Source organism: Mastigoproctus giganteus, chromosome 5 (genome assembly GCF_048544385.1).
Source record: "Mastigoproctus giganteus isolate SK-2022 chromosome 5, ASM4854438v1, whole genome shotgun sequence".
In the NCBI taxonomy this organism is placed as follows: domain Eukaryota; kingdom Metazoa; phylum Arthropoda; class Arachnida; order Uropygi; family Thelyphonidae; genus Mastigoproctus; species Mastigoproctus giganteus.
In genome coordinates, this window is record NC_143579.1 from 7,151,050 (window position 1) to 7,172,317 (window position 21,268).

Genomic DNA, 21,268 nt, shown 5'->3' on the forward strand with positions numbered 1-21,268 from the left:
ACAACAACAACAAAAGAAACTATAACCTCAAGAAGAATGTAATTTCCCTTTGGTTACGTGATATATGAATGTCTCCAGATTCTGACTTCATAAATTATATTTGATTCACATCATTGTGAACTATATAAATGATTATGGGAGCACTAATGATATAAGTAATGAAGTAGTGCGTAGATCCATAGAATTTCCAAATTCGCCATTATTGAACATGAAGGTTACAGAACAGTAACAATGACGCCTCATATCCTTCGTTGCCGTGGATGATTTAACTAAAGGCCACTATTTTTTTTTTTTTTTTTAATTCTAATTTTTGATTTTTAGTTGTTAATAGTTTCATTTATTGCCATAAGATGGAGGGATTTGTGTAATGTCGAAGTGGTGCGAGGCGTTTTGTTGTAGGTTCGTAATTTTGAATCACGGTGGTGGATTCTTTTATTACTTAACAGTTTTTTGTGACTTATGAAATTATAATTGTTCTGTACTGTTACATTTTTAATTTTTGCACTGAAGCGACATTAATTTCAGTATTTTTAAATGTTTGATATCATATTCGCAAATAATTTCTCACTGACGTAAAACTACTGCATGCTGTCATCTGATTGCTCGATATTTTATAATTCAAAATAAGTTAGTAAACTGAAATCTGGGGAGAATTTTCAACAATTTTTTTCGACAGTTTCTAAAAACAAAGCCACAAGTTTTAGTGATTTTAGAAGCGTTGGTGATATGAACTAACCGCAATTGCTACGCGAAGACTGATGAATATATTTTCTAATTTTTTGAAACATGTTTATATATTATACCGGTCCTCAAGCGTGGTCATTTCGTAGTTGACGAATAATCTCTTCGTGCATCCATATAACAGGATGAACGAAATGACATGTAAAATTTTTTTCATGAAAGTGAAGACAAAAGTAATTTTTATTCTTAGTTCTGGCCGATAAGACCTTTTTTATCTCATACCTAAGAGGTTCAAGTGTTGAATTGACCACTCGTCTCCGTTTTACCGGGAAGCTCTATTTTTTCACCGTAATGTATGAATGTCTCGAAATATTGACTTCATAAATTTTGTATTCCTAGTGCACCATATTTTTCTGGAATATTTAAGGTAAATAGCCAGCTCTGCATCTAATAAGGATTACCAAAATAACCATATAAATAAATAACTGCGCACCAGTTTTCAGCTGATGCAGAATATAAAAACCATCTATCGGAGACAACCAGTGCACCATCACTGCACTCGGAACGTTTTGGGAGGATATCTTTTTGTAATTAATACTTGTAACCTCTTCCCTGAGTTACCTTGAGAGAGAGAGAGTGTGTGTGTGTATCAAAAGTAGTAGTAGTAGTAGTGGCACTTGATGCAAGAAAGCAAGTGTAGGAGCTTATGCAGCATCAGCCAAAAAAAAAAAAAAAAAATCACACCATTCCCTCCAAATGCCTGTCCAGTTCCTCCTTAAATTTATTTAATCTATCAACTTCCACAACGACAGATGGAAGTTTGTTCCAGCAATTAACCACCCGCTGGCTAAAGGCAAATTTCCGCACATCTATTCTACATCTATCCTTTCTTAATTTGAACTTATGTCCCCGTAGGTTCGTATTCTGAACAAGTGGGAGGATCCCATCAGAATTCAGCGTGCTCAACCCATTCAAGGCCTTATAGACCTCAATCAGATCACCGCGCAGGTGCCTAGTCTCCAGCCACTGCAATTTGCAGAACTTAAGCCTCTCTTGGTAAGAGGATCCCTTCATTCCCCTCACCAATCGTGTTGCTCTTCTCTGTACACGCTCAAGCAAATCTACATCCTTCCTAAAATGAGGCCTCCAGACCTGTACGCAGTACTCAAGGCGTGGCCTGACCATTGCCTTATACAGAGGGACAATCACCTCCTTTTCCCTGCTAGCAAAATTCCTATATATCATTGACAAAACCCCATGACCTGCCCTAGCAGCCTGTCTACATTGCTCAGAAAACTTCATATCTGACTGCACAATTACTCCCAGGTCTTTTTCATTTTCTACCACCTTAAGTGTAGTACCACACAGTTGGTACGTTTCTCTGGGGTTACTTCTACCCATATGCAGTACTTTGCATTTGTCAAGGTTAAACTTCAGTTGCCACTTCTTAGCCCATCTGCCCAAATTATCTAGATCCTGTTGCAGTAGCACACTGCCATTACTGTCATTAACAACCCTGCCAACCTTCGTGTCATCTGCAAACTTCGACATTAAGCCTGATATACCTTCATCAATATCATTGATAAATATACAAAACAACAGTGGACCCAACACCGAACCCTGTGGGACTCCACTAATAACATTAGTCCACGAAGAGCAGCACCCATTGATTACCACCCTCTGTCTTCTCCCACTTAACCATCCTTTTATCCATTGTAGCAACTTACCCTTAATACCATTCTGCTCCAATTTGTACAGTAGTCTTCCATGCGCAACAGTGTCAAAAGCTTTCCTGAAATCCAAGTATATGATATCAAAATTATTTTTTGCATCCAGTTCCTTTGTGACCACATCATAATAACCAATCAAATTTGTCAGACAAGACTTTCCCTTAACAAACCCATGCTGTGTCTGAATTATTGCTGCAGTCTTGTCTAGATGATCCTGCAATGCATCTTTAACCAGTGACTCCATTATTTTACCCGGAACAGAAGTTAAACTAACTGGTCTGTAATTATTCGTGTCACCCTTCGAACCTCCTTTGTGAATTGGGGATACATTTGCACATCTCCAGTCCGTGGGAACCTCCCCTGAATCCAAGGATGCTCTCATAATTATGGCTAAGGGTTTGCTTAGTTGCTTTGTCGCCTCCTTTAATATAACTGGATAGATCCCTACCGCCCCAGGTGCCTTTCTTATGTTTAACTTCAACAATTTCTCCTCCACTTTGCTCTCAGTTATTACAAAATCATTAAGCACACTGCTACAATTTGATAACCTTCTTCCATTTTCAAACTGTAATGATTCCTCACGTGTGAATGTAGATGCAAAATACTCATTCAGTTTGTTTGCTATCTGAGCAGGATCATCAACAGTCGAACCATTGATGTCAAGTGGACCAATCATATTCATCCCCTTCCTTTTAGAGTTTATATAAGTAAAGAAATCCTTGCTGTTTTTCTTAGCATCTTTTGCCAAAGATTTCTCGTAATCCGCCTTTGCCTGCCGAACCTCCTTTGTGACCTGATTACAGACTAGCTTATATCTGCTACAGGCTTCTGCGTCGCCTGATAATTTATATGCATCCCATGCATTTTTCTTCTCTGTCACGAGTCTCATTAGTTCATTTGATAACCATTTAGGCCTAAACCTTGAACAATATTTCTTCATCGGTATGAAAAGTCTAGTAGCTTCCACGATTAATTCCTTGAATGCTTCCCACTTAGAATTTACTGTTTGTAACATCGTCAGTCGATCCCACTGTACAGAATTTAAAAACTGTCTGAGACCACTGTACTCCCCTTTACGGAAGCAAAAACCCTTTCCTTTACCCCTGACGGTAGTTACCTCTTTGAGTAAATCCCACTTCAGCACACTGTGATCACTGCCACCTAGTGGTTCCTTTATCTGCAAATTCTTAATACACGAATGATCACTGCTGATAACCAGATCAAGAGTATTACTTTTTCTGGTTGCCTCTCGAACATGCTGCTGCAGAAAACAATCATCCAATAAATACACAAAAGTCTGACTAGTGTGTGAGTGACCAACCCACAAGTTCCAGTCAATATCTGGGAAGTTAAAATCCCCCATTATAAGACATTCTGATTTACTGGCCCACTCTATTTCTCTGTACAATTGTTCATTGTACTCATTCGAGTCATTAGGCCTATAACACACTCCTACTCTTATTTTTGCTTTTGCAGTGCTTATGTCACACCAAACTGACTCAACAGTGCACTGTCCCTCTATATCAACTGGATGCACTTCTTTTGATTTTATGTTTTTCTTAATTAACAGCATAACACCTCCTCCCTTTCTGTCCTGTCTATCCTTTCTGTACACATTGTACTCCCCAAATTCCAGTTCTGCATTCCTTATATCTTTGTGACACCACGTCTCTGCTATCCCAACAATATCCGCCTTTGATGTCTTGACCAACACTTCAAATTCATCAAATTTATTTACTATACTTCTAGCATTGGTATACATGCAAGCATACATGCTCCTATGCCTATTCCTTGTTACCCTAACACATCCCATATACCCAACTATTCCAGGATGACGGCCATCCGTCCCTGAAACCCCCAACACCCCTCGCTCCAGGTCGCTTCTTATTCTAATAGAAGTTGTGCAAGAATCACCTTCACCTCTGCCTGCGGTTACTGTTAAACTATTAGTCTTTGTATCCCCCCAAGCTAGCAGTTTTCCGACCCACCTAACACTGCCTCGATAGCATCAGCAAATATTCTTGCACCCTTTCTATTTAAGTGTATCCCATCCCTGTAGAAGCAATCTCTCCTGTTAACAAGTACAGTCCAGGCTGAAAAAAATTCTACCCCTTGAGCCTTGCACAATCTTTCCAGGACCGAATTGATCGACAAGGCTCTCATCATATACTCCCTCCTATCGTGTCTGGGCAGAATTGCAGACACTTTCAAATTCAACCCTAATTCTCGGCTTTTTTCAACAGTGACCTGTACTTGTTGAGTAATTCTGCCGGTCTCCTACTCTTAATATCATTAGTGCCAACGTGTACAACTATATCACCTTTTGTGCCCTTGAAAGATGATATCCGCTCTACAACGTCATCAACCTTTGCCCCTGGCAGACATACCCTGGTCCTGTTCCACCTATCCTTTTTACATAGCATGTTCCCCGTTTCCCTGACAATAGAGTCACCAACAACTAATAGTTCCTGTGGGACCAGCGCATTCTGCGTTGGGGGTTGCCGCTGTGTTGCGTGATGACCAAGTGCAAGCTCTGGCGTTGATGTGGGCAGCTGAGAGCCTGATGGGCCCCTCAATTTATTTCCTTCGAGGGCATCCACCCTGTCCTTCAAACTCTCATATAGGCCCATAACAACGCCTGATTTCCTTACACTCCTTACATCGCGCACACACAAAGACATCCCCCATGGCAATATCATGTTCCGTTCCAGAGAGTTCGGCAAACATTTCACAAGTTGCACATTTTTTTAGGCTGTGACGCGTTGGAGAATCGCCCCCCTCAGTTCTCCCCCGAGTCACAACACTCCTGCCACTTTGTGCCCGTTGCTTTGCTGCTCTAGTTTGGGGCATGGTAGTTTAAATTAATAAAATCAATAAATTAAATGTCAGTAGTATTTGAATAGAAACTATGAAATAGAAACAGTGAAGCGTATTATTATATAATTATGCGTTAGAGCTACCTCAATTAAAAAATTTGAATTCCCTACAAAAACTTTGAATTCCCTATATACAAAAACAATGGCTACAAAAATCGAACAAAAATAACGGTTTTACCTATCGTAAGTAAAATCCACAAAAACTCTTTATCTAAATTAAAATAAAAAATAACCAGCGTAATTATAACTATATGACTACGTATTAAGTACAATATAAAACAACAATCATGTAAATAAAAGGCAAACACTTATCGTTTTTGCGGAGCCTGTAACTGTCAGCTGTAACTTTTAAAGTAGAAGGGAATCACCAAGAAAGAGAAGAATGATGATATCCAGCTCAGGACCCTGGGTGTGACAAGCCCATACTCACTAGATGTGAGCCCCTAGGGTTAATGATTTCATTCAAGGGTGTACGAGGGGGGGAGGGAAGGGGTTCTGACATGCATTTTTTTAAAAATATGATCTTTAAAAACTTGAAAATGAAGTGCATATTTTCTGGATAAGTGGTCCCTCAAAACACCTACTCGTTTGACTACTGCTAGATAATTAGCTTCCTAACTGCCAACTACAGTACCTACTTTTGGGGTCCCAACCAACCCTTACATTTGTGGTCTGGGACAGGTCTGGTAGGCCCATGTGGAATGAAAGCTGTGATCCAGGTATCCTATTCTGTTTAATATTTCTGGCTTCCAGAAGAAAGTGATCATGTTCAAATATGCACACATTTTTTATATATAAATATATAGTCAGGACAGAAAACTTTGGCGCCTCCGTAGCCAGGTGGGCAGGAGCAGCAGTGTGTAGCACACGCCTCTTGATTAGACCGGGGTTTGAACCCGTGACCACCAAAACAGAGGATGCGGAGAAGTCAGGGAATGACCACTGCATATCCCTGGAGCAATATGGCCTTAGTTGCTAATGCTCCTAAAAACCAAATAGCAACAACAACAGAACAATTGAAGAAAACTTCAATAATCAGTGATTCTTGGTTTCCCTGTTGTGCATATAAATGTTATGTTACATCACAAAAGCAATATGGGATAAAAGCAGCATCTGGGAAATGGCATGCAAACAAGATTTGTCCCATTTTTGGGAATGATGGATAAATGAACAGCCAATCCCTGGGATGAAGAGCTTTTGCTCTTATGGATTAAACTGCAAACTTTATAAATGTTAAGGAAAAGAAGTAGAAAGCTGAGCCAATGTATCTCTCCCTCCCTTCCTCAGAATGTAGTAAATGAAAAATTGTAAAAATTTCCATATCTTCATTTTTTTTTTTTTTGTATATAGGCTATACATGCCAGTGCATTAGCATTAGTAGAGGCATTTGATGCAAGAAAGCAAGCTTATGCAGCATCAGCCAGAAAAAAAAAAAAAAAAACCCACTTCCACTTCACCCCTCTGTTCGTTCAAAATACCTGTCCAGCTGAGCCTTAAACTTATTTAGGCTATCAACCTCCACCACAAGGGATGGAAGTCTGTTCCACCAACCAACCACCCGCTGGCTAAAGGCAAATTTCCGTACATGTATCCTACATCTGTCTTTCCTCAATTTGAATTTATGCCCTCTCAGGTGATTTTTCTGAGCTAGAGGAAGAATCCCATCAGCATTGAGCATGCTCAAACCATTCAAAGCTTTATACACCTCTATCAGATCACCTCGCTGGTGCCTAGTCTCCAGACACTGTAATTTGCAAAATTTAAGCCTTTCTTCGTAAGAGCACCCCTTTGTTCCATTCACTAATCTTGTTGCCCTTGTCTGTACTCGTTCCAGCAGCTCTACATCCTTCTTGAAATGAGGCCTCCAGACCTGTATACAGTACTCTAGGTGTGGCCTGACCATTGCCTTATACAATGGAATAATCACCTCCTTATCCCTGCTGGAAAAATTCCTGTATATCATTGACAATACTCCATGAGCTACTCTTGCAGCCCGTCTGCACTGCTCAGAGAACTTCATATCTGCCTGCACAACCACCCCCAAGTCCCTTTCATTCTCTACCACTGTCAGTGTAGTACCACAGAGTTGATACGTTGCTCTGGGGTTGCTGTTTCCCATGTGTAGTACTCTACATTTGTCAATATTAAACTTCATTTGCCACCTCTCAGCCCATCTGCTCAACCTTTCCAGATCCTGTTGCAGCAGCATAGTGTCAGTAGTGTCCTTGACAACCCTGCCAACCTTTGTATCATCTGCAATCTTGGACTTTAAGCTTGATATACCATCATCAATATCATTTATAAATACAGAAAACAATAATGGACCGAACACTGAGCCCTGAGGGACTCAACTAATAACATTAGTCCACGATGAGCAGTGTCCATTGATTACCACTCTCTGTCTTCTCCCCCTCAACCACCCCTTTATCCATAGCAGCAATTTGCCTCCAATGTCACACTGCTCCAATTTGTGTAGCAGTCTTCCATGTGCAACAGTATCAAAAGCCTTTCTAAGATCCAAGTATATAGCATTAGTAGAGGCATATGATGCAAGAAAGCAAGCTTATTCAGCATCAGCCAAAAAAAAAAAAAAAAAAACCCTCTCCCATTTCACCCCTCCGTTCGTTCGAAATACCTGTCCAGTTGAGCTTTAAATTTGTTTAGGCTATCAACTTCAACAACAAGTGATGGAAGTCGGTTCCACCAACCAACCACCCGCTGGCCAAAGGCAAATTTCCGCACATCTATCCGACATCCGTCCTTCCTCAATTTGAATTTATGCCCTCTGAGGTGATTATTCTGAGAAAGATGAAGAATCCCATTGGCATTGAGCATGCTCAAACCATTCAAAGCCTTATACACCTCTATCAGATCACCTCGCCGGTGCCTAGTCTCCAGACTCTGTAATTTGCAAAACTTAAGCCTTTCTTCGTAAGAGCAACCCTTTGTTCCATTTACTAATCTTGTTGCCCTTCTCTGTACCCGTTCCAGCAGCTCTACATCCTTCTTGAAATGAGGCCTCCAGACCTGTATACAGTACTCAAGATGTGGCCTAACCATTGCCTTATACAAGGGAATAATCACCTGCTTATCCCTGCTAGAAAAATTCCTGTATATCATTGACAAGACACCATGAGCTACTCTTGCAGCTCGTCTGCACTGCTCAGAGAACTTCATATCTGCCTGCACAATTACCCCCAGGTCCTTTTCATTCTCCACCACTGTCAGTGTAGTACTGCAGAGTTGATACGTTGCTCTGGGGTTACTGTTACCCATATGTAGTACTTTACATTTGTCAATGTTAAACTTCATTTGCCACCTCTCAGCCCATCTGTTCAACCTTTCCAGATCCTGTTGCAGCAGCATAGCGTCAGTAGTGTCCTTAACGACCCTGCCAACCTTTGTATCATCTGCAAACTTAGACATTAAACTTGATATCCCATCATCAATATCATTCATAAACACCGAAAATAACAATGGACCCAACACTGAACCTTGAGGAACTCCACTAATAACATTAGTCCACGTTGAGCAGTGTCCATTGATTACCACTCTCTGTCTTCTGCCACTCAACCATCCCCTTATCCATAGCAGCAATTTGCCTCCAATGCCACACTGCTCCAATTTGTGCAGCAGTCTTCCATGTGCAACAGTATCAAAAGCCTTTCTAAGATCCAAATATATAATATCAAAGTTATTCCCTGCATCCAGTTCTTTTGTGACTACATCATAGTATCCAATCAAATTGGTCAGGCAAGACCTGCCCTTAACAAAACCATGCTGCGTCTGAGCTATAACTGAATTCTTGTCTAGATGATCCTGCAGTGCTTCTTTAACCAGTGCCTCCATTAATTTACCTGGAACAGAAGTTAAACTAACAGGTCTATAATTACTTGTGTCAGCCTTTGATCCTCCTTTGTGAATTGGGGTTACATTTGCACATCTCCAGTCTATGGGTACCTCCCCTGAGTCCAAAGAAGCTCTCATAATTATGGCTAGGGGTTTGCATACTTCCTTTGCTGCCTCCTTCAATATAACTGGATAGATCCCATCCACCCCAGGTGCCTTTTTTATGTTTATCCTAATATCAAAGTTATTCCCTGCATCCAGTTCGTTTGTGACTGCATCATAGTATCCAATCAAGTTGATCAGGCAAGACTTCACCTTAGCAAAACCATGCTGTGTCTGAGCTATAACTGAAGTCTTGTCTAAATGATCCTGCAGTGCTTCTTTAACCAGTGCCTCCATTAATTTTCCTGGAACAGAAGTTAAGCTCACAGGTCTATAATTACTTGTGTCAGCCTTTGATCCTCCTTTGTGAATTGGGGTCACATTTGCACATTTCCAGTCTATGGGTACCTCCCCTGAGTCCAAGAAAGCTCTCATAATTATGGCTAAGGGTTTGCTTACTTCCTTTGCTGCCTCCTTTAATATAACTGGATAGATCCCATCCACCCCGGGTGCCTTTCTTGTGTTTATCTTCAACAGTTTCTCCTCCACTTTACTCCCAGTTATTTCAAGATTCTGTAGCTTACTGCTAGAGTTGAATACACCTCTGGCATTCCCCTTGCTGAATAACTCCTCATGTGTGAATGTCGATGCAAAATATTCATTTAGTTTGTTAGCTACCTGAGCAGGATCATCAACAGTTGACCCATCAATATCAAGTGGACCAATCTGATTCATCCCCTTCCTTCTAGAGTTTACATAAGTAAAGAACTCTTTGCTGTTTTTCTTTGCATCCCTTGCAAAGGATTTCTCGTAATCTGCCTTCGCCTGCCTAACCTCCTTTGTAACTTGGTTGCATATCAACTTGTATCTATCATAGGCTTCTGTGTCATGTGTTAATTTGTAAGTATCCCATGCATTTTTCTTCTCTGCCATATGCCTCATTAGTTCATCTGACATCCATTTTGGCCTAAACCTTGAACAATATTTCTTAGTTGGTATGTAAAGCCTAGTAGCTACCAAGATAAGTTCTTTGAATGCTTCCCATTTTGAATTTGCTGTTGGTAACATCATCAGTTGGTCCCACTGTATAGAATTTAAATACTGTCTCAGTCCATCGTAGTCGCCTTTACGGAAGCAATAACCCTTCCCTTTACCCCTAATGGTAGTTACTTCTTTGAGTAAATCCCACTTCAGCACACTGTGATCACTGCCACCTAGTGGTTCATTTATCTGCAGATTCTTAATGCATTGAAGAATCACTGCTGATAATCAAATCAAGAGTATTACCCCCTCTAGTTGCCTCCCGAACGTGCTGATGTAGAAAACAATCATCCAATAAATCCACAAAAGCCCTGCTAGTGCGTGAGTAACCAGCCCCCAAATTCCAGTAAATATCTGGGAAATTAAAATCTCCCATTATAAGACTCTCTGATTTACTGGCCCACCCTATTTCCCTGTACAGTTCCTTATTATACTCATCAGAGTCATTAGGCCTATAGCACACTCCTACTCTCAATTTTGATCTCCCAATGCTTATGTCACACCAAACTGACTCAACACTGCACTGTCCAGCGATGTCGACTGGCTTCACTTCCTTGGTTTTTATGTGTTTCTTAACTAATAGCATAACCCCTCCCCCCCCCTTCCTATCCTGTCTATCCTTTCTGTAGACGTTGTACTCCCCAAATTGCAGTTCTGCATCCCTTATATCTGTGTGACACCACGTCTGATATCCCAACAATATCTGCCTTTGATGTTTTGAGCAATACCTCAAATTCATCAAATTTATTTACTAAACTCCTAGCATTGGTGTACACACAAGTATACCTGCACCTGTTTCTATTCTTAGCTACCCTAACACAACCCATGTGTTTATTTGTACCACAATGGCTCCCAGCAGTCTCTGAAATACCATGCATCTTGTTTTTCAGGCTTCTGCTCATTCTAATAGAAGCAGTGCAAGAATCTCTTTCACCTCTGCCAGTGGCTACTGTCAATCTATTGGTCTTTGTCTCCCCCCAAGCTAGCAGTTTTTCGACCCACCTAACACTGCCTCGATAGCATCAGCAAATATTCTTGCACCCTTTCTATTTAAGTGTATCCCATCCCTGTAGAAGCAATCTCTCCTGAGAGAGTGGATCAGTATGATTTGGTTAAAAAAAAAAAAGTAAAGTGCAGCCATTATCAACCCACTGCAGGGTGGAAGCCTCCTCAACAATTCATGCTGAGGAAAATGACCATAATCTGCCATGCTGGTTGAGTGCGGGTTGGCAGATCGACTGTATTCAGCAGTCAGGGGCTTGAACCCCGGTCTACTCAAAGAGCGTGTACTATTGCACTCCCGCTCCTGCCCCGGGTTCGATTCCCGCCTCGGGCTTGGATCAAAGTACTGCAAAAACCTTGGGAGGTGCAATATGGCCACAGAAGCCGATGCGCCAACAACTACCAAATCCAATCCAATCCCGCTCCTGCCCACTCGGCTACGGAATTTGGTTAACAGATAGAAACTGATTGGTTGCTAGAGGCCCCCCTCACAAGCACAAGGCTTGTGGGGAGGCCTCTAGGTATCCTTCATGGATCATTAGGATTAGGGATTGGAGGAACCCTTATGGGGAAGGCAATCAACCCCTCTACAGTAATCAGATTATAATAACCAAGTGTATTAGAATTAAGGATTCACAAATAAATTGCACTTACACTTTTCTTCGCTTTAGTCTGTTAGTGTGTCTAGCACTTTCACTTGTAAGGTTACCTAATGATGGTTAAACAATAATGTTTCTTTTTGTGTGACCTTTCTTTGTATTATTATATCATTGGTTTTTCCTTGCGTGTAATCTGAAAGATTACATACAAAGAAAAACAAAAAGAGACAAAGTTATGTCTGAAGGATTTTTTTTTTTTTGTGTGTCATTTCTCTGAATTTTGGAATAGGAACATATTTCTCAGGCCCTTGTGACTAGCAATGGTATGATTGCTGTAAGACTTGCATAGTGGTATGGGAAGGTTAGATAGTTGTGATGATGTTGTTGGAAATAAACACTATTCTGGTCTACTTAGTCTTGGGGTGCAATTTGTAAAATCTGGATTAAATGAATGTTCTACATTCACTGTTACTGTTTGATCCTCTTCTTGAAAAAATATGGCCTTATGATTCTGAATGTTGCAACTCCATATCATACTTTAACCTTTGAACTTTTTTTTTTTGTGCGGTGTTCTAAGATTTCCCTGGTTGATTTTTACAGTGGTAGGATATCTGAAGGCAAGAGTTTAACATGATTGCTCCTTGAATATCATTGAATTCAAAGAGAAGATGCAAAAGAAATCAGAGTAATCCCTGAAAGTTGGTTATGTTGTATCATGAATGAATGCAGTTTTTGTTACAAAGTTATGTCAATTTGTTCAACTGATATTGCAGAACAAAATTTACTAGTTTGTAGTGTTTGCACCGAGTATAATTTGCTGGGTAACCTTTTTTTAATATTTTTTTCATCTCCTAACAGAGAGAGGAAGTTGGAATGCTGAAATTACAAAGCCAAGTACAGTGTAATCTAATTCAGAAAAAAAAATCAATAACACAAAAATGAAATGTCTTTAGAACATTTAATGAAGTGAAAAACTTTAACCCCAAGATCGATGCACAGAGTCTTCAAGACCATACACAACCTTCAAGACATTGTGCTTATCTACTTTACTTGGTCTACACAGCTACCTTTGTTATCAGGCAAAAATTAAAAGTGCAGGTTCAAGTCAGGCCTATGCTTGAAAATCAGTATTAGTAGTGGCAGATATGCAAGAAAGCAAGCTTATACAGCATCAGCAAAAAAAAAAAATTACTGCATCACCTGTCTATCTCCTCCAATAATTTGTCTGCTCTTCCTTGAATTTATTCAAACTACCCACTTCAACAACAGATGAAATTTTGTTGCACATATCCAGTTTATAGTGACCTATCCTGAATCCAAAGATGCTCTCATAATTATAGCTAAAGGTTTGCTCACAAACTTTGCTGCCTCCTTTAATATAATTGGATTGATCCCATCCACCCCAGAATGAATTTATAAACATGAATTTAAAATTAGCATGCATCTCTTGTGTTCAATTATTGAAGTACGTGCTCTTTACGCTTTGTGGCAGTATACAGTTAGTCTCCAACTTACGTAAGCCCAAATTCGATACTTCTTTCGATAAAATCGTAAAGATATTTTCTGTATAATTTTTAAGAGTGAAGTACAATAAGTATAAGTTTTTATTTCTGTTCCCATATAAACTATGTTGGATAATAATTTTCTGCTTTTAAAAATTCGACAACATGTGTTTGAGACAGGTGAACTATGTCGAAGAACTTCAGAGAAACCCCCCCCCCCACAATGTTCAAACCACATGGACTGAGTTCCATCAGCTATTTCTTAGCAGAATTGCACTCTAGCCCTTTGTATCTCCATCCTTTTCCTTTCTGCCGACAGGGCTAGCCGGGTAGGTAAAGTGCCTGCCTGGCAACCCAAAGGTCGAGGGTTTGAATCCCGCCTCGGGCTTGGATCAAAGTACTGCAAAAAAAACCTTGGGAGGTGCATTATGGCCACAGAAGCCGTATGTGCCAACAACTACCCAAAAAAAAAAAAAAAATCCTTCCTTTCTGGACTGTATTCAGTTCAGATTAGTTTGAGAGCAAAGTGGGAGCTGTTATTTGCATTTTGTATGTAATATTTGTTACACATTGGGTTATTGTGTTGAAGTTGAAATGCACATTGTCCAGTCATTTTCAGTAGTTGGACAATATGAATTGTTCAACCATCTACCTTGTGTCAGACTATCATCATGTAGTTCATGCTTCATTCTTTTCATTTCACTTCAGTGAAATTGATGTGCTGGTCAAAACGTCAAAGCAGATATTGTTGGGATATCAGAGACAAGGTGTCACCCAGATATAAGCAGTGCAGAATTGGAATTTGGTGAGTACAATGTGTACAGAAAGGATAGGAAGGGTGGAGGGGATTATGCTGTTAGTTAAGAAACACATGAAATCTAAGGATGTGTATACAGTTGACACTGGTGGACAGTGCAATGTTGAGTCAGTGTTGTTTGGTGAGATATAAGCACTGGGAAAGGGAAAATGAGAGTAGGAGTGTGTTATAGGGCTAATGACTCTGATGAGTACAATGAACAATTGTATGCAGAGAAAGAATGGACCAGTAAATCAAAATATCTTGTAATGGGGGATTTTAACTTCTCAGATGACTGGAACTTGTGGGTTCGTCACTTGCATGCCAGCAAGACTTTTGTGGATATATTGGATGACTGTTTTCTAGAGCAGCAGCATGTTCGAGAGGCAACCAGAGGGAGTAATACTCTTGATCTGATTATCAGCAGTGATTATTTGTGAATTAAGAAGTTGCAGATAAAGGAACCACTAGGTGACAGCGATCACAGTGTACTGATGTAAGATTTACTTAAAGATTTAACTACCATCAAGGGTAAAGGGAAGGGTTTTTGCTTTCGTAAAGTTAACTATATTGGTCTCAGACAGTTTTTAAATTCTATATAGTGAGATCAACTGATGATGTTAAAAACAGCAAATTCTAAATGGAAAGCCTTCAAGGAATTAATCTTGGAAGCTACTCATCATCAGCCATTTTCAATCCACTGCAGGATGAAGGCCTCTCCAGCAACTTTCCAGTTCCTTCTGTTTTGAGCACAGGCCATCCATTTACTACCTGAAAACTCATGAATTTCATCTATTCATCTCCGCCTTTGTCTTCCAGGTTTTCTTCTAGCTCCTCTTGGGTACATTCTGTTATTTTCTTAGTCCATCTGTCATCATGTCTTCGTGCTATGTGTCCTGCCCAAGACCATTTTAGTTCTTTAGTTTTGATAAGAATGTCCTTTACTTGTCGATCAATTCGGCCCTGGAAAGATTGTGCAAGGCTCAAGGGGTAGAATTTTTTTCAGCCTGGACTGTACTTGTTAACAGGAGAGATTGCTTCTACAGGGATGGGATACACTTAAATAGAAAGGGTGCAAGAATATTTGCTGATGCTATCGAGGCAGTGTTAGGTGGGTCGGAAAACTGCTAGCTTGGGGGGAGACAAAGACCAATAGATTGACAGTAGCCACTGGCAGAGGTGAAAGAGATTCTTGCACTGCTTCTATTAGAATGAGCAGAAGCCTGAAAAACAAGATGCATGGTATTTCAGAGACTGCTGGGAGCCATTGCGGTACAAGTAAACACATGGGTTGTGTTAGGGTAGCTAAGAATAGAAACAGGTGCAGGTATACTTGCGTGTACACCAATGCTAGGAGTTTAGTAAATAAATTTGATGAATTTGAGGTATTGCTCAAAACATCAAAGGCAGATATTGTTGGGATATCAGAGACGTGGTGTCACACAGATATAAGGGATGCAGAACTGCAATTTGGGGAGTACAACGTCTACAGAAAGGATAGACAGGATAGGAAGGGGGAGGGGTTATGCTATTAGTTAAGAAACACATAAAAACCAAGGAAGTGAAGCCAGTCGACATCGCTGGACAGTGCAGTGTTGAGTCAGTTTGGTGTGACATAAGCATTAGGAGATCAAAATTGAGAGTAGGAGTGTGCTATAGGCCTAATGACTCTGATGAGTATAATAAGGAACTGTACAGGGAAATAGAGTGGGCCAGTAAATCAGAGAGTCTTATAATGGGAGATTTTAATTTCCCAGATATTGACTGGAATTTGGGGACTGGTTACTCACACACTAACAGGGCTTTTGTGGATTTAGTGGATGATTGTTTTCTACATCAGCATGTTCGGGAGGCAACTAGAGGGAGTAATACTCTTGATTTGATTATCAGCAGTGATTCTTCATGCATTAAGAATCTGCAGATAAATGAACCACTAGGTGGCAGTGATCACAGTGTGCTGAAGTGGGATTTACTCAAAGAGGTAACTACCATTAGGGGTAAAGGGAAGGGTTATTGCTTCCGTAAAGGCGACTACGATGGACTGAGACAGTATTTAAATTCTATACAGTGGGACCAACTGATGATGTTACCAACAGCAAATTCAAAATGGGAAGCATTCAAAGAACTTATCTTGGAAGCTACTAGGCTTTACATACCAACTAAGAAATATTGTTCAAGGTTTAGGCCTAAGTGGATGTCAGATGAACTAATGAGGCATATGGCAGAGAAGAAAAATGCATGGGATACTTACAAATTAACACATGACACAGAAGCCTATGATAGATACAAGTTGATATGCAACCAAGTTACAAAGGAGGTTAGGCAGGCGAAGGCAGATTACGAGAAATCCTTGGCAAGGGATGCAAAGAAAAACAGCAAAGAGTTCTTTACTTATGTAAACTCTAGACGGAAGGGGATGAATCAGATTGGTCCACTTGATATTGATGGGTCAACTGTTGATGATCCTGCTCAGGTAGCTAACAAACTAAATGAATATTTTGCATCGACATTCACACATGAGGAGCTATTCAGCAAGGGGAATGCCAGAGGTGTATTCAACTCTAGCAGTAAGCTACAGAATCTTGAAATAACTGGGAGTAAAGTGGAGGAGAAACTGTTGAAGATAAACACAAGAAAGGCACCCGGGGTGGATGGGATCTATCCAGTTATATTAAAGGAGGCAGCAAAGGAAGTAAGCAAACCCTTAGCCATAATTATGAGAGCTTCCTTGGACTCAGGGGAGGTACCCATAGACTGGAAATGTGCAAATGTGACCCCAATTCACAAAGGAGGATCAAAGGCTGACACAAGTAATTATAGACCTGTGAGCTTAACTTCTGTTCCAGGAAAATTAATGGAGGCACTGGTTAAAGAAGCACTGCAGGATCATTTAGACAAGACTTCAGTTATAGCTCAGACACAGCATGGTTTTGTTAAGGGGAAGTCTTGCCTGACCAACTTGATTGGATACTATGATGCAGTCACAAAAGAACTGGATGCAGGGAATAACTTTGATATTATATACTTGTATCTTAGAAAGGCTTTTGATACTGTTGCACATGGAAGACTGCTACACAGATTGGAGCAGTGTGACATTGGAGGCAAATTGCTGCTGTGGATAAAGGGGTGGCTGAGGGGGAGAAGATAGAGAGTGGTAATCAATGGACACTGCTCATCGTGGACTAATGTTATTAGTGGAGTCCCTCAGGGCTCAGTGTTCGGTCCATTATTGTTTTCTGTATTTATAAATGATATTGATGATGGTATATCAAGCTTAATGTCCAAGTTTGCAGACGATACAAAGGTAGGCAGGGTTGTCAAGGACACTACTGACACTATGCTGCTGCAACAGGATCTGGAAAGGTTGAGCAGATGGGCTGAGAGGTGGCAAATGAAGTTTAACATTGACAAATGTAAAGTACTACACATTTGAAACAGCAACCCCAGAGCAACGTATCAACTCTGTGGTACTACACTGACAGTGGTAGAGAATGAAAGGGACTTGGGGGTGGTTGTGCAGGTAGATATGAAGTTCTCTGAGCAGTGCAGATGGGCTGCAAGAGTAGCTCATGAAGTATTGTCAATGATATACAGGAATTTTTCCAGCAGGGATAAGGAGGTGATTATCCCATTGTATAAGGCAATGGTCAGGCCACACCTAGAGTACTGTATACAGGTCTGGAGGCCTCATTTCAAGAAGGATGTAGAGCTGCTGGAACGAGTACAGAGAAGGGCAACAAGATTAGTGAATGGAACAAAGGGGTGCTCTTACGAAGAAAGGCTTAAGTTTTGCAAATTACAGTGTCTGGAGACTAGGCACCAGCGAGGTGATCCGATAGAGTTGTATAAAGCCTTATAGCTCAGACACAGCATGGTTTTGTTAAGGGGAAGTCTTGCCTGACCAACGTGATTGGATACTATGATGCAGTCACAAAAGAACTTAAGTATGCTCAATGCTGATGGGATTCTTCCTCTAGCTCAGAAAAATCACCTGAGAGGGCATAATTTCAAATTGAGGAAAGACAGATGTAGGATAGACGTGCGGAAATTTGCCTTTAGCCAGCAGGTGGTTGGTTGGTTGGTGGAACAGACTTCCATCCCTTGTGGTGGAGGTTGATAGCCTAAATAAGTTTAAGGCTCAGCTGGACAAGTATTTTGAACGAACAGAGGGGTGAAGTGGAAGTGGGTTTTTTTTTTTGGCTGATGCTGCATAAGCTTGCTTTCTTGCATCAAATGCCTCTACTAATGCTAATGCTACTTGAGTTTGCTGCCTAATCCATGTGTTTCTCTTCTTATCTAACAGTCTGATTCCCAATATAATTCGTTCCATTCTTCGCTGTGTAGTTCTCAGCTTCTCTTCCATTCTTTTGATGAGTGCCCAAGTTTCACTTCCATAAGTCATGGTGGGGAGTATACATTGGTTCATTATTTTATGTTTCAGACTAACTGGGATATTGCTCTTCAGTATGTGACTATATTTCCTGAATGCTATCCATCCAAAATTTATTCTTCGCTTGACTTCCAGCCATTTATCATTATTACAGCTAATAACTTGTCCCAGATAAGTATATGACTCCACCTTTTCAATTACTGCTCCTTCAATCATTATTTCCCTTTCTGTGGCATACTTGTTCATCATTACTTTTGTTTTAGCCATATTCATCTTTAGTCCAAAATCCTTACTAACTGTGCATAACTGATAAAGATTTTCCTCTAATTCTTTGGGATCGTGGCTTGACCATAATGTCATCTGCAAATCGTAAATGGTTTAGGTACTCTCTGTTCACATTGACTCCTTTCTGCGACCAGTCTAATCTTTTGAAAGCTTCCTCAAGGGCAGCATTAAACAGCTTCGGAGATATTGTGTCTCCTTGCCGAACTCCTTTCTCGATTTTAAATTTCCTAGTGTCTTTGTCTAGTCTAATAAAGGAGGTAGCACTCTCATATATTTTCTTCAAAATCATAATATATGGGGTATCTATGCCTTGTGTTTCCAGTGCCCGAAACATTGACTTATGCTATACGGAGTCAAATGCCTTTTCATAATCCACAAATGCCAGGCATAATGGTGTTTTTTATTCATTTGCTTTCTCCATTAGCTGTGATATTACGTGAAGGTGATCCATAGTTGAGAATCCTGTCCTAAAGCCAGCTTGCTCTTTCGGTTGATTCTCATCAAGTATTCTTTCTAATGTGTTGGTAATGACCCTTGTGAACAACTTGTAGATGTGGGATAACAAGCTAATTGGTCTATAATTTCCAATTTCTGATTTATCTCCTTTCTTATGCAGCAAAAATATGATTGCATTATTCCACTGCTTAGGCGTCACACCTTTTCTAATGCACTTTGTGAAGAGCCTTGCCAGTTTTTGTGTTATGTCTCTTCCTCCCAATTTTAACAACTCTACAGTAACTTCATCTTCCCCCAGGGCTTTCTGATTCTTCATTTTCTTCAATGCATGTTCTACCTCATCAAGAAGAATATCTGGTATGTCGTATGTGTTGCTACTTTGCAATCCATCCTCCCCATTGCTGGCATCATTCCCTTGCTCATTGTATAATTCTCTATAGTAGTCTTCTGCTATTTGAATTATGCCTTCTCTGCTGTTTATTAGTACTCCATCGCTATTCTTCAGTTTCCGTATCATTTGTCTTTCTGTATTACTGCTCATGGCTTCTGATTTAAATCCTTTGTTTTCCCTTAATGCTTGTTCTACTTTTCTTGTGTTAAATCTTCTTATGGCCTCTCTGAGTGTCTTTCTAATGGCTTTGCATAACTCAGTATACTCAATTTTCTCCCTGTCAGTGTTTTTCTTACTCTTCATTTGTCATCTTCGCTTCTTCATGACAAGTGTTTCTTGACTAATTTTTTATTCTTTGGATTTCTTTTTCCCTATAGGTTTCTTGGGCTTTATCACTTTCAGAAAGTTGTAATATTCCTTGTCGATATCTTGGTCCTGAGCAGTCTGCAGAAGCTCAAACGTGTTCTTAACTTCAGTACATACTGCTTTTTCTCCTCCTCTGTTATCTCAAAGACCTTTGTATTATTTACTCGAGTCAGTTTTTTTCCTTTCCTACCTCTATATCAAGTGTACATCTTACCATTCTGTGATCACTTCCAACATTTACCTTATTCAGGATGGTAACATCATTCACAATATATCTTCTGTTAGTGAGAATGAAGTCGATTTCATTAGTTGTTAATCCTTGGAAGCTACTAGGCTTTTCCTACTAACTAAAAATACTATTAAGTTTAGCCCTAAACAGATGTCAAATGAACTAATAAGACTCGTGGCAGAGAAGAAAAATGCATGGGATGCATATAAATTATCAGAAGGCACAGATGCCTATGGTAGATGTAAGATAGTCTGTAATCAAGTAGTAAAGGAGGTTAGGCAAGAAAAGGCAGATTACAAGAAATCCTTGGCAAAGGATGCAAAGAAAAACAACAGAGGCTTCTTTACTTATGTCACCTCTAGAAGGTAGGGGATGAATCAGATTGGTCCACTTGATATTGATGGTTTGACTGTTGATTTTCATGCTCAGATAGCTGACAAAATGAATGACTATGTTGCATCTACAGTCACACATGAGGAATTCTGTAAGGAAGGGGAGGACAGAAGTATAATAAACTGACAGGGAGCTAAATGATTTTGTAAAAACTGAGAGCAAAGTTGAGGAGAAATTGTTGAAGTTAAACATAAAAAAGACACCTGGGATGGATGGAACCTAACCAGTTATATTGAAGGAAGCAGCGAGGAAAGTAAGCAAACCCTTAGCCATAATTATGAGAGCATCCTTAGATTCAGGAAAGTTCCCAATTCATTCAGGGGGAGATCCCCCAATGGGGGATCTTCCCCTGAATGAATTGGGAACTTTGTGAATTGAGGATACATTTGCTGTCAAATGTATCCTCAATTCACAAAGGGGTATCGAAGGGTGATACGAGTAGTTACAAACCAGTTAGTTTAACTTCTGTTCCGGGTAAAATAATGTAGTCACTGGTTAAACAAGCGTTGCAGGATCATCTACACAAGACTGCAGTAATAGTTCAGACACAGCATGGGTTTGTTAAGGGGAGTTCTTGTTT

At 40.1% G+C, this 21,268-nt stretch overlaps 1 protein-coding gene across 1 annotated transcript in view; it reads left to right on the forward strand.

Annotated features, from left to right (window-relative positions):
- The first annotated feature begins 296 nt into the window (after positions 1–296).
- Positions 297–21,268, forward strand: part of LOC150085147 (uncharacterized) — a 307,492-nt gene continuing 286,520 nt past the window's right edge. The window contains exon 1 of the mRNA XM_090373892.1: positions 297–399. The gene's annotated coding sequence lies outside the window, so the exon portion shown is untranslated. The remainder of the gene's footprint in view (positions 400–21,268) is intronic.